Raw genomic sequence first — 13,277 nt, 5'->3', positions numbered from 1 at the left:
TGCCTTATCAGCGGCACTGCTGATGGTAGTGCTGGGTCTGTGGATCTTAAAGTAGAACTAAAAGGAAAACCTTTTTTTTCATATTGGATAGAGTGAGGGAGGATACAATCTGATTTAATTTGTTGCCATCTGTGTCCCATTGGGGAGATTTTCCTTCACTTCCTGTCCCAAAACAAAACAGGAAGTGAGAGGAATCCAGTGTTCCCATTGGAAGATTTCTGTTTTGTGGACAACCCAAAATTTAGGATTTTCTTTTTACTTTCACTAAAGTGACACAGGCAGCAATAAAATCTGACAGGGGTTCTAATCCTTCCACACTCTACCTCTATCCCCTTTCTTTCTTTCTTTCTTTCTTTCTTTCTTTCTTTCTTTCTTTCTTTCTTTCTTTCTCTCTCTCTCTTTTTTTTTCTTTCTTTCTTTCTTTCTTTCTTTCTTTCTTTCTTTCTTTCTTTCTTTCTTTCTTTCTTTCTTTCTTTCTTTCTTTCTTTCTTTCTTTCTTTCCTTCCTTCTTTCCTTCTTTCTTTTCTTTCTCTCTCCATCCCTCACTTCCTTTCCCCCCCAGCCCTCTTTCATCTTAGACTCTAACCACACCCCCTTTAAGCCACACCAAATATTTAGGTTACACCACGCCCCTTTCTTAATTTTTCCACCCCCGCTACACCACCCCTACATATGGATACTCTGCCCCCTAATTATAACCAGACTCCGCCTACAGACAACAAAAAGTGTCCCTATAAATTTTTTGAGAATGTTGGCAACTATGCCTTGCTACGGGGGGACTGGAGCATTCTCTCACTCTCCCCTCCTTCACTTCTGATCACTGGAGCCATCTCCACAGAGACAAGGGGCCCTTTTGCTACAGCGAGAGTCTACAGTCACACCCCAGGGACTGATGATAGGATGGACCATCCACTATTTGCACACTGACAGCAGAGACTGGGTTATTGGAAGCAGGACACTCAGTAAATAGCGCCTAGACTGCATGCTGGTTTACTAAGACTGTTGTTAAGTGCCCCAATGCTGCTTATGGGCCCCAACCATAGCCAGCATAAGAGTATAGTAGGACTGTTATATGTATATAATATATAAGGACTGTTTACTATAAAACCATTCCACAAGCCCCCTATCCATTATTTATATAAAGAGTACCCCTGTCCAGTTAAGCCTAGCATAGTTATCCTAATTCACTCTGGCATTATAGCCTCCTGACTGCAGTAAATTTAGCCACATTACTGTCCATTGCTGCACTCAAGGTGATCTTGCTACTGTTTATGCTGATCCTGGTGCATAGTGTTATCCTATACCTACCACTGGCTACTGATCATACTGTATGAGTTGTACAACTGCTATTGCTAATCCACTTTCATGCCTTTATCGTTACCAATCGTTTAACAATATATTGAGACTTGTCTTTACTAATTTGCTTGGTGTCCTTTTCCTGATACAGCATCATTATTGTGCTTTCCTTTCCTGGTGCCTATCCATGGCAGCATACCTGTGATAGAGCTCCTCCTCTACTCCACCTTCAGGACTAGTGAATAGCATAAATTAAAGGGCATAGGCCCTCCCCAACATTCTTCGTAATATAGAATACAGAGGGTGGTGGATAGGCACCAGGAAAGGAAAATTACGATAAGTATGATACAATTTTTTTTTGTAAGAGCCCCAGGATCAATACGATAATGTTTGAGGAATGTGTGCCGGGAAGACCAAGTGGTGGCCCTGCATACTTTTTCAAGAGAAACATTTGCCCTCTCTGCCCAAAATGCTGATACCACTCTTGTTGAACGAGCATTCACCAGAGCCGGAGGATCCAAGTTCTTCACCCTGTATGCTTTTTGTTTGACGACCCAAGAGGCCAAGGTTCTGGGGGAAGCCTCCCTTCCTTTATTCTTCCCCCATGGAATGATGAGAAGTCTGTCGGAGTTCCTAAAACTCGCTGTGGCTTCCAGGTAGGCCCCAGAGAGATTTAACTCCTGACAGGAACTTGATTCTGGGTCAGAGAAGACTGATAATGCCCATGGTTCTGATAGATTTGCCGTAGAGGTGACCTTGGGTGTGAACCCTCTGATAGGTTGAAGTTATACTCTGTCTGGAAGAAAAGAAATGTGTTCATCTCCCACTCCCAGGGAGTGAAGCTCCGAAATCCTCCTGCCAGATGTGATAGCCAGGAGAAAGGTTGTCTTCAAGGTTACATTCCAAATTGATATTTTATCTATCGGTGTAAATGGGTGCAAATGGGTGAGCGGATAATAGTTCCAGTATCAGGGGAAGATCCCATTTTGGAAAGTAACGCATGGTTGGAGGGCCCATCTTCAGAACACCTTTGAGAAATGTAACCACTAGAGGATCTTCAGCCCACCTTGTGTTGGTTGCTGCTGAGATTGCCGATACTTGAACTTTAAGGGAACTCTGGCTGAGGCCCAAATCGAAACCTGTTTGGAGAAAGCTCAAAATATCAACAGTAGTCGGAGAGACTGGATCAAAACCCTTTCCTGTGGCATAAGATAGGAACTTGTCCCAAACCTTAGCATATGCTGCATTGGTTGCTGGTTTCTGGGCTTTCAGCAAGGTGGATATAACTTCCTGGGAACAGCCTAACAGCTCAAACCGCCTCCTTTCAACCTCCATACTCGAAGATCCAGCTTTTGTGGATCTGGATGGATTAGTCTGCCCTGCGTTAACAACTGCGGGGAGGAGGGAATCTTGATAGGAGGATTCACACTGAGGTGCAAGGCTAGGGTAAACCAAGGTCTCTTTAGTCAATAAGGTAATACTGCCAGGACTTGAACTGATTCCCTTAGGAGTCTGAGGAGAAACTTCGATATGAGCGGACGAGGAGGAAAGGAGTAAGCCGTCTTGAAGTTCCAAGGGCATGATAATGTGTCTACTCCCTCCGCTTGTGGGTGTAGCAGGCAAGAACAAAAATCTCCTGAGTTTGGAATTCTCCTGGGAAGCAAAGAGATCCACTTGTGGGATCTGCCATAGATGGGAAATCTGATCGAACCCATGGGGGTGTAGTGACCACTCGTTGTTGTCCCCGAATCTCCTCGACAAGATGTCTGCCTCTGTGTTCATATTTCCTGGGAGATATATCCCTCTGAGGTCCACCAGATTCCTTTTGGCCCAAATCATTATGGGTTCCACTTCCCTCAGAAGCGTCCGGCTGTGGGTGCCCCCCTGTTTCTGACGATAGGAAACTTCCGCTTTGTTGTCCAGGCGCAGAAGAGCCCTCTGTTCTTTGATTTGGGGTGCAAATGAGGTTAGAGCTAGAACAGCTGCTCTGATTTCCAATACATTGGATACTATCCCCCTGGTGGGAAAGGACCACCCCCCTGGATTCTGAATTCTCTGCAATGGGCACCCCACCCATGACCACTCGCATCTGAAGTAATTGTGGTCCAAGAGGGGGAACCCAGATGATGAGAATTGGGGAGATTTTCCGGTCTGGTCCACTAGTTCAAGCTCAGGGTCGACAACAGAATTGTCTGGGATAGATGTTGCTTCTTCAATTGTGCTAAGAAGCCAGTCTGGAAGTGTTTCAGATGCCAATGAGATCACGGGTCCATGGAAATACAGGAAGACATCGTGCCTATGAGGCTCAGACATTGTGAGGCTGACAGGTGGGACTTTTGTAAGGTCTTCAACATCTTTTGAATGATGCCCTCCCTCTTCTGTTGAGGTAGAGAAACTGTGGCCCGATCTGTATTGAACATTGCCCCTAGGTAGGTCATCTGTTGGGTTGCGATCAGCTGGCTTTTTCTGTGATTCACCAACCAACCTAGATCTGACAAAGACTGTATCTCTCTGTGGGCTATAAGTTGATCCGGATTGTTTGATAACAGTAGGATGTCGTCCAGATAGTGGTAAATTCTTAACCCTCTCTCCCTTAGAGGGGCCAGGACGGATATTAGCACCTTCGTAAACACCTGAGGGAAGGTGCACAGCCCGAAGGGTAGAGCCTGGAATTGCAGGTGGACACGACCCACTGCGAACCTTAGATACCTCTGGAAAGATGGTAGGATAGGGACATGCAGGTAGGTGTCCTGCAGGTCTACTGATATCAACCAACGATATCAAGATATCAACCAATATGACCTGGATGATTGTCTGCAGCGACTCCATCTTGAAACTCTTGAGATGAATGTATTTGTTGACTCTCTTCAAGTCTATCACAGGTCTCCAGTCACCCGTCTTCTTCTGTACCAGGAAGAGGGTGGAATAGAAACCTGTAAAACGTTCCGATGGAGGGATGGGTACTGCGGCCCCCTGAAGCTAAAGCGACTTCATAAACTGACCTAAGGCCAGAGCTTTCTCCGGGGAGGCCAGAACCTAGGTTTCCTTGAAGGACGTGTGTGGAGGCTGATGATAGAAAGTCCAGAAATGGCCGTGCCGAATTGTTGATAGGACCCATGCATTCTGGCACCTGGCAGCCCAGACTAGGAAAAAAAGTTTTGGTCGGGCTCCTACTGGGGGCGACTCCGCCCCCTTGGTGTCAAAAAGACTTCGTCCCCTTCTGGGGAGCAGTGAGAGTCTTGTTTTTTCTGGCACCCAAAAAGGAAGACTGCGTTCCTCGCCATGACCTCTTGTTGTCCTTAAAGGGACGAGATTGTCTAAAATCTCTGGAACTTGACTGTCGGAAGTGAGATGTATAATTTCTTGTCCTCCGGACCTTCCTGTCCTGAGGAAGCAAGCTGGATTTTCCTCCTGTTAGACGGGAAATTGCTTTGTCTAGCCTTTCTCCGAAGAGGGATTTTCCATCAAACGGAATCTTGCACCAATTTTGCTTTAACGCAAGATCAGCAGTCCATGGTTTCAGCCATAGGGCCCTTTTTGCCATGACCGAGTGCAGCATTGAGTTAGCCGAACAGCGAACTGTGTCGATGGCTGCTTCACTCACAAAGTCCGTCGCCAACTTAAGCTCCTCCAGTGCCTTGATTATATTGTTCTTGGGGACATCCTCGTGGAGGGCTGCTTCTATGTTTTCTGTCCATGACCTGACGTTAGCACAATGGCAGGTCTGCAAGCTGCCCCTGCAGCTAGATAGCTTCTCTTGAGATCCAAGTCAATTCGCCTATCCAGGGGATCCTTAAATGAAGCTGAATCCTCCATTGGCAAAGTGACGTTCTTTGCTAGTCGTACAACTGCTGCATCAACCACAGGCATTCAACTTAAAGATTATGAATCCTTATCGGCTAAAGCATACAACTTGGACAGACGGGCTAAGGAAAATTTCTTGTCCGTCTTGTTCCATTTGTTCTCTATGACCTCTTTGATCTCTTCCATTAATGGGAAAAACACTTGCTTTTTCTTAAGGAAAGGAAAATAAGTCTTTGACTTTTGAGGTGGTTTTTCCGGATCCTCCCAACCAATGGCGTTCTTAACTGCCTCAACAACTGGTTGGACCAAGGAGAAACTAAAAGCCGAAGGTTCAGGTTCCTCTGATGACTCTCCAGAAGGATCCTCGAGGGACGAGTGTCTGGCTGTGCTTCCTGAAGTAGGTAGTGGGTTACTACCTGATGAAGGACCCAGAGTGTCGGGGTCTAGGCTTTGAGCCTGAACAGCCTGAGGAGCCGCATGGGTGGGTATTATGGCCGCCAGCTCTGAGAAAGAGTCCTTCATGGTCTGTTTGAGCAGATCAACCACCTGATGGCTCTCTAGTTCATGGTTGGCTGCGGAGTCCCTGAGACAGTCCTTACAGACCAATTTGTCAGGGAGTGGTACATGCCCAACATTTCTTGTTTAAACCTCTAGATGGGGTTGAGGGAGAGCGATGACGTCTTCTAGAGCCAGATCTCCGGGAGGACTTGTGATGTGAAGAACGTGACTCTCGCTCAGGGCTGTCTTCATTATCGTAGCGTCTCGAAGACTTTCTGGACCGCTTGGCGGGAGCAGGGCTATAACAAACAGGGTTTGTTATAAGTGGTGCACTCTTTTTTTTTTTTATACTCACAAAAAGGTGGTCCCATACCTTTTAGACAGAAGAGGATCTTGACTGTGAGACGAATGGCTCATGGTGAAGTGGGCAGGAGGATCAGCTGTAGAACTATGGAAAAGAACAGAATAGAATGTTGGGGGAGGGGCTTTGCCCTTTAACTTATGCTATTCGCTAGTCCTGAAGGTGGAGTAGAGGCGGAGCTCTATCACAGGTATGCTGCCATGGAGGCACCAGGAAAACAATATTACTGAGTTATGAATATCCAGACTAGTGCCACCAAGATGGCCACCAGAGTCACATGGGGTGGCAGCATCCAACCTGATAGCTTTCCTAGTGACACAGGAAACCATAGAGGAACCATGCTCCTCTTGATTTCCTCTCCCTCTGCAATTCCACTGCAGTTGAGCACCACCTGCAATGGAGAAAGTAGACTGCGCCTGCCTACAAGTGTGCATGAAACCTTATAGGGCGTACACACGATCGGACTTTTCGGCTACAAAAGTCCGACAGACGCCGACGGACCAAATCCGGTGGACAATCCAATCGTGTGTGGGCTTCCGCAGCCTTTCAGCGGACTTTTCCAGTCGCAAATCTGACGGACTTTAGATTTGGAACTTGCCGGACCCAGAAATCCGCTCGTCTGTATGCTAGTCCGACGGACAAAAAACGACGCTAGGACAGCTATTGGCTACTGGCTATCAACTTCCTTATTTTAGTCCGATGTACGTCATCACGTACGAATCCGTCGGACTTTGGTGTGATCGTGTGTAGGCAAGTCCGGTCGTTAGAAAGTCCGTTTAAAGTCCGCCAAAAGTCTGTCGAAAGTCTGTCGAAAGTCTGTCGGACAGGCTGTTGGAATTTTGTAGCCAAAAATTCCGACCGTGTGTACGCCCCATTAGGTGGATACTTGTCAGCATATTGTCAAACCCCTTCAGAAGGTTGGTGAAGCATTAACATATACGGATCTTACTTGAGCTGCAGTTGCAAATGATAGATGTCTCTGCAGCTCAAAGAATGGTGTCATGGCGAGGAGAGCGTCCTCAATGAAAAGCCCAGTGTATGCAATGGGCCCCCCTCTCCCTTGGGGCCCGTGTGCACTTGCACGCATTGCACACATTAGGGCTTAGGGAACCACATCAGAACTGAGATGAGAAACCAAAGTCCTGAACCAGTAATCTGCTCCATGAATACATGTTGTAGCAAAATTGTTCCTTTTGTTTGAACTTTTTTTTATACACAAGGTAGGTGCATTAAAATTGTATAACCCAGCCTCTATAGAAGTGCAATTCAATCTCTTGTCGATAAAACATTATTTTCTTTTATTCCCATAGTAGCACAACCATGTAGCAATTTTTTTCCCTTCATAACATACCCTCAGGCTTTTTCTCATAATGTCACCATAAAATAACACAGAAAACCTAGTACGATGTTCCATGTTTTGTTTTACTAATGCTCCACAAGGACTTTTGATGGCATAGGACAGGTGGGGATATGTGTACCGAACCATGCATTGGAAATTACCCAGAATTCTGTGCCACTGACATCTCCAACTTGTCCCGTAGGAAATATAATTTATAATTTATATATACCTTTTACATTCAATATATTGAATTCAATATGAATAAAAATTGCTTTTTTTGTGTTGTGTGTTTTCGAGTGTTTCTGCCATTTACTGTCTCCAGCCATTGTGAATTGACCTATTTGCATTAATTGGTTTGGTATGTTTTAGGTTTCTGCAGTAGGGTTGGCCTGCAGTAGGATTTTTCCATGGTTAACAAAATGTGGCTGGCCAGCTGTAGAATGTTTAAAGCGTATATACACTCACCGGCCACTTTACTATTAGGTACATCTTGCTAGTACCGGGTTGGGCCCCCTTTTGCCATCAGAACTGCCTTCATTCTTGGTGGCATAGATTCAACAAGGTGTTGGAAACATTCCTCAGAGATTTTGGTCCATAGTGACATGATAACATCACGCAGTTGCTGCGGATTTGACGGCTGCACATCCATGATGAGAATCTCCTGTTCCACCTATGGTTGCCACCTCATCCCTTTAAACCCGAACACATATTAATTACACAGGTTCTGAGGATGATTAGGGTGGTAATTAAACTCACTTGGTGCCTTATCTGCATTTAATTAGCCTCAGAACCTGTGTAATTCATATGTGTTCGGGTTTAAAGGGATGAGGTGGCAACTCTAGTTCCACTACATCCCAAAGGTGCTCTATTGGATGGGATGTGGTGAGTGTGGAGGCCATTGGAGTACAGTGACCTCATTGTCCAGTGGTGAGATGATTGGATCTTTGTGACATGGTGCATTATCCTGCTGGAAGGAGCCGTCAGAAGATGGGGACACTGTAGTCATAAAGGGATGGACATGGTCAGCAACAATACTCAGGTAGGTTGTGGTGTATAAACGATGCTCAATTGCTAAGGGGCCCAAAGTGTGCCAAGAAAATATCCCCCCCACACCATTACACCACCACCAGCCTGAACCGTTGATACAAGGCAGGATGGATCGATGCTTTCATGTTGTTTACACCAAATTCTGACCCGACCATCTGAATGTTGCAGCTGAAATCGAGACTCATCAGACCAGGCAACGTTTTTCCAATCTTCTACTGTCCAATTTTGATGAGCCTGTGCGAATTGTAGCCTCACTTTCCTGTTCTTAACTGACAGGAGTGGCACCCAGTATGGTCTTCTGATGCTGTAGCCCATCTGCTTCAAGGTTCGATGTGTTGTGCGTTCAGAGATGCTATTCTGCATACCTTGGTTGTAACGAGTGGTTATTTGGATTACTGTTGCCTTTCTATCATTGTCTGCCCATTCTCCTCTGACATCAACAAGGCATTTTCCTCTACAAAACAGACACTCACTGGATATTTTCTCTTTTTTGGACCATTCTCTATAAACCCGAGAGATGGCTGCGCGTGAAAATCCCTGTAGATCAGCAGTTTTTGAAATACTCAGACCAGCCCGTCTGGCACCAACAACCATGCCACGTTCAAAGTCACTTAAATCCCCTTTCTTTTCCATTCTGATGCTCAGTTTGAACTTCAGTAAGTCGTCTTCACTACATCTAGATGCATTGATTGCTGCCATGTGATTGGCTGATTAGCAATTTGTGTTAGCAAGTAATTAAAAAAGTGTACGTAATAAAGTGGCCGGTGAGTGAGATATTTTTTTTGCCAAAATGTTTTTTTAGATTTTAAATAGAGTAAGAGTAGAGTTAGTACCTCTGTTATGTTTTTATTGGTGCCTGTGGACTCTGTGGGGAGATTTCCCACTTTTATTTGCCCTGGTGACCATCATTACTAAGACAGAAAGTGATGGGAAACCCAAAATGGTACAGGTGATGTCAGAACAGGAAACAGAAACCTTCCAATGGGAGTCCCTGTTCTAGTATCTCCTGTATTCACTGGGGGATTCCCCTGCCTTTTCGAGGGACTTCCTTTCTTTTCCAATGGGCCCTGATGGTATTCATCCCAGAACTTCAAGGTATAGTTGTTGGACAATTAACATGTCTTTTTTAATGAATCTCTTCTAAGAAGTTCTCTATGGCTGGTGGACAGCTAATATCCACAAGAAGGGTAGCAAGGTGGAAGCTGGCAATTACAGACCAGCGAGTTTCCAGTAAAGTTAATGGAATCACTACTACAAAGAAGTGTAGAAAGGTGCTTGGCTAAGAATGGAGAGCGAGAGAAACACTGGCTGCATCTGCTCTCTGTAGCTGCTGCCCTCTAGTGCTGAACAGCCATATCAGTAAGAGCAGGGCCGGCGCTACCACTAGACGAACTAGGCAGTCGCCTAGGGCGCAGCCACAGCCGCTGGTTCCATATCGCGATGTGTGACAGTAGTAGTCCTTTTAGGGCAGCGCCGCCGTGCAGTCCTGTGGAGGAAGAGGAGGAGGCGCTGGGAGCTTGTCACAGCCTCGATCCAACAGTTGTTGGGTCAGTGAGTGGATCCATGTGCTCCCCTCCCCTTCTCCCGCGCTCTGCGGATCTCCTAACATGTGCAGAGTGCAGATAATGGCCGCTGTGGATGAGCAGCTCCCTGACCTGATCTCTAGGATGGACGGCCGTAGTGGAGGACCTGCCAGAGCAGGAATCGCAATGAGCACGGGGAGTCAGTCTGCCAGAGTCTCAAGGTACATACAGTTTTACGGTCCTGCTGCCCGACACTGACACATCCTGTGATGTCATTCCCTGACCGAGGGCGCCCCCTAACATCCCTGCTACCAGCCGCCTGTCACCTCACACACACAGCCCTGATAATATGAGGCCACCTACTGTCCCCTGTCATCATCATTCTCCTCATCATCCTCCTGCTCCTGGCATCCCACCACCCTACCTCCGAGTCTTGTCATCATACATTTTATCATCATCTACCTGTACCCCCCTGTCATATGCATCCCCCTGTACCCACCCTGTCATATGCATCCCCCTGTCATTATCCCCCCTGTACCCCCCTGTCATATGAATCCCCCTGTCATCATTACCCCCCCGTACCCCCTGCCATATGCATCCCCTGTCATCATCACCCACCCTGTACGCCCCTGCCATATGCATCCACTGTACCCCCCCTGCCATATGCATCTCCCTGTCATCACCCCCCCCCCCCCTTGTACCCCCCTGCCATATGCACCCCCCTGTCATCATCATCCCCACCTGTACCCCCCTGCCATATGCACCCCCGTGTCATCAGCATCCCCACTGCCAGCTTCCTACCACCCCACCCCTTTCATCTATGTCCCCCCTGTACCCTTCTGTCAGCTTCTTACCACCCCACCCCCTGTCATCTTCATCCCCCCTATACCTCACTGTCAGCTTCTTACCACCCCAATCCCTGTCATCTTCACCCCCCCTTACCCTACTGTCAGCTACCTACCAACATACCCCCTGTCATCTTCATCCCCCTGTACCCCACTGCCAGCTTCCTACCACACCACTTCCTGTCATCATCATCCCCCCGTACCCCACTGCCAGCTTCCTACCACCCCACTCCCTGTCATCATCATCCCCCCTGTACCCCACTGTCAGCTTCTTACCACCCCACCCCCTGTCATCTATACCCCCCCGTACCCCACTGCCAGCTTCCCACCACCCCACTCCCTGTCATCATCATCCATCCTGTACCCCACTGCCAGCTTCCTACCACCCCACCCCCTGTCATCATCATCCCCCTTGTACCCCACTGTCAGCTTCTTACCACCCCACCCCCTGTCATCTATACCCCCCTGTACCCCACTGCCAGCTTCCTACCACCCCACTCCCTGTCATCATTATCCCCCCTGTACCCCACTGTCAGCTTCTTACCACCCCACCCCCTGTCATCTCATCCCCCCTGTACCCCACTGCCAGCTTCCTACCACCCCACTCCCTGTCATCTTCACCCCCCTGTACCCCACTGTCAGCTTCTTACCACCCCACCCCCTGTCAACATCATCCCCCCTGTACCCCACTGTCAGCTTCTTTGTACCCCACCCCCTGTCATCTTCATCCCCCCTGTACCCCACTGTCAGCTTCTTTGTACCCCCACCCCCTGTCATCTTCATCCCCCCTGTACCCCACTGCCAGCTTCCTACTACCCCACCCCCTTAAATTTAGGGACTTTTTTTCTTTCAGTGACACCAAGGATGCAGGTGGCTTTCTAGCGAAGTCCTTGCTCATCCATAGTGCAGTGACCTGTGTTTACATTTTTTTTTTTGGGGGGGGGGGGGGGGGGGGGGGCGCACGTAGCTGGTCTTGCCTAGGGTGCAAAATAGCCTAGCACCGGCCCTGAGTAAGTGGAGAGTGCTGCTGAGCAGGATTTGTTCAATAGACTAAGTCAGGTAGCACTGTACTGTGGGAACTGTAGTCCAGAGAAGAGAGACTGTAATCAAGAGCTTTTGAAGTGAATTTGCCAGAGAGAGAGAGATTTTGAGGAGGAGGGGAAAGAGCTGTATTTTCTCAGGTTGTTCAGTTCACAGCTTCCTCATTTCAGCTTCCTCCTCTTCATAAGGAACACTGGAGAGTGCCATCATTGTCCAGTGTGCACCATCACTGCTGCATATCGGGGGGCCTGAGTGCTGAGTTTGGGGGCGCCGACAGCCAAAGTCACCTGGGTGCAGAGCAGAGAGTGAACTAATTGCTGTGTGTGACCGGATGATAATGGATTTACTATCTGCTTTTAGAAGGGCTAAGCCATTTAGGAATTGACCATACAGCCATCTAGTAGCCTTATTGCTGCCTGCAGGCTAGACTGGGACTATTCTCAGGTGCACAAATGGTACAACTGGGAACCCAACGTTAACCGGCTGAAGAGTTAAGACTAAAGACTGTCCCTTTACAGATACTACACAGAGACCTTCATCTACTGCTTATGCTAAGAGGTACCTCTCAGGGGACATTGAACCATATCCTAGCCATTCTGCTAGACTGCACTGTAGACTAGTTATAGTATTATTAATCACATTGCAGTTAGGGCTTATATGCACTGTTTATTCCTGACTTTGCTGATTTATGTGTTGATTCCAGTCTAGTTTTACAGAATTATTTCTATGTTACCTTTGCATAGCGATTGTACTGTCTAGCAGACTCTGTCCGAAGCTACCTTCTGTGTTCATTTATGTTCAAACCACCATTTATTCTAATTCAAAATAATACATTGAGTTAACTTACCACTAAACTGTATTGTGTCTTTTTCCTGGTGCTAATTCACAGCCAAGAGTACAGAGTACAGGGATCATGAATAAGTAATGCACAGAGTGCTGAGATCACGAACAAGAAACTCACAGAGAACAGGTGTCAGTCAGTAGTAACACAGTATAGTGCAGAGGTCAGTAGTATGTAACACAGCAGAGTGCAGGTGTCAGTAGTATGTAACACAGCAGAGTGCAGGTGTCAGTAGTATGTAACACAGCATAGTGCAAGTGTCAGTAGTATGTAACACAGTAGAGTGCAGGGATTAGTAGTATGTAACACAGTAGAGTGTCGGTGTCAGTAGTATGTAACACAGCAGAGTGCAAGTGCCAGTAGTATGTAACACAGTAGATTGCAGAGGTCAGTAGTATGTAACACAGCAGAGTGCAATTGACAGTAGTATGTAACACAGCAGAGTACAATTGACAGTAGTATGTAACACAGCAGAGTGCCGGTGTCAGTAGTATGTAACATAGTAGAGTGCAGGGGTCAGTAGTATGTAACACAGTAGAGTGCAGGGGTCAGTAGTATGTAACAGAGTAGAGTGCCGGTGTCAATAGTTTGTAACACAGCATAGTGCAAGTGTCAGTAGTATGTAACACAGTAGATTGCAGAGGTCAGTAGTATGTAACACAGCAGAGTGCCCGTGTCAGTA

The sequence above is a fragment of the Aquarana catesbeiana genome, linkage group LG01, assembly GCF_042186555.1.
Source record: "Aquarana catesbeiana isolate 2022-GZ linkage group LG01, ASM4218655v1, whole genome shotgun sequence".
NCBI lineage: Eukaryota > Metazoa > Chordata > Amphibia > Anura > Ranidae > Aquarana > Aquarana catesbeiana.
This window is presented reverse-complemented; position numbering follows the sequence as displayed.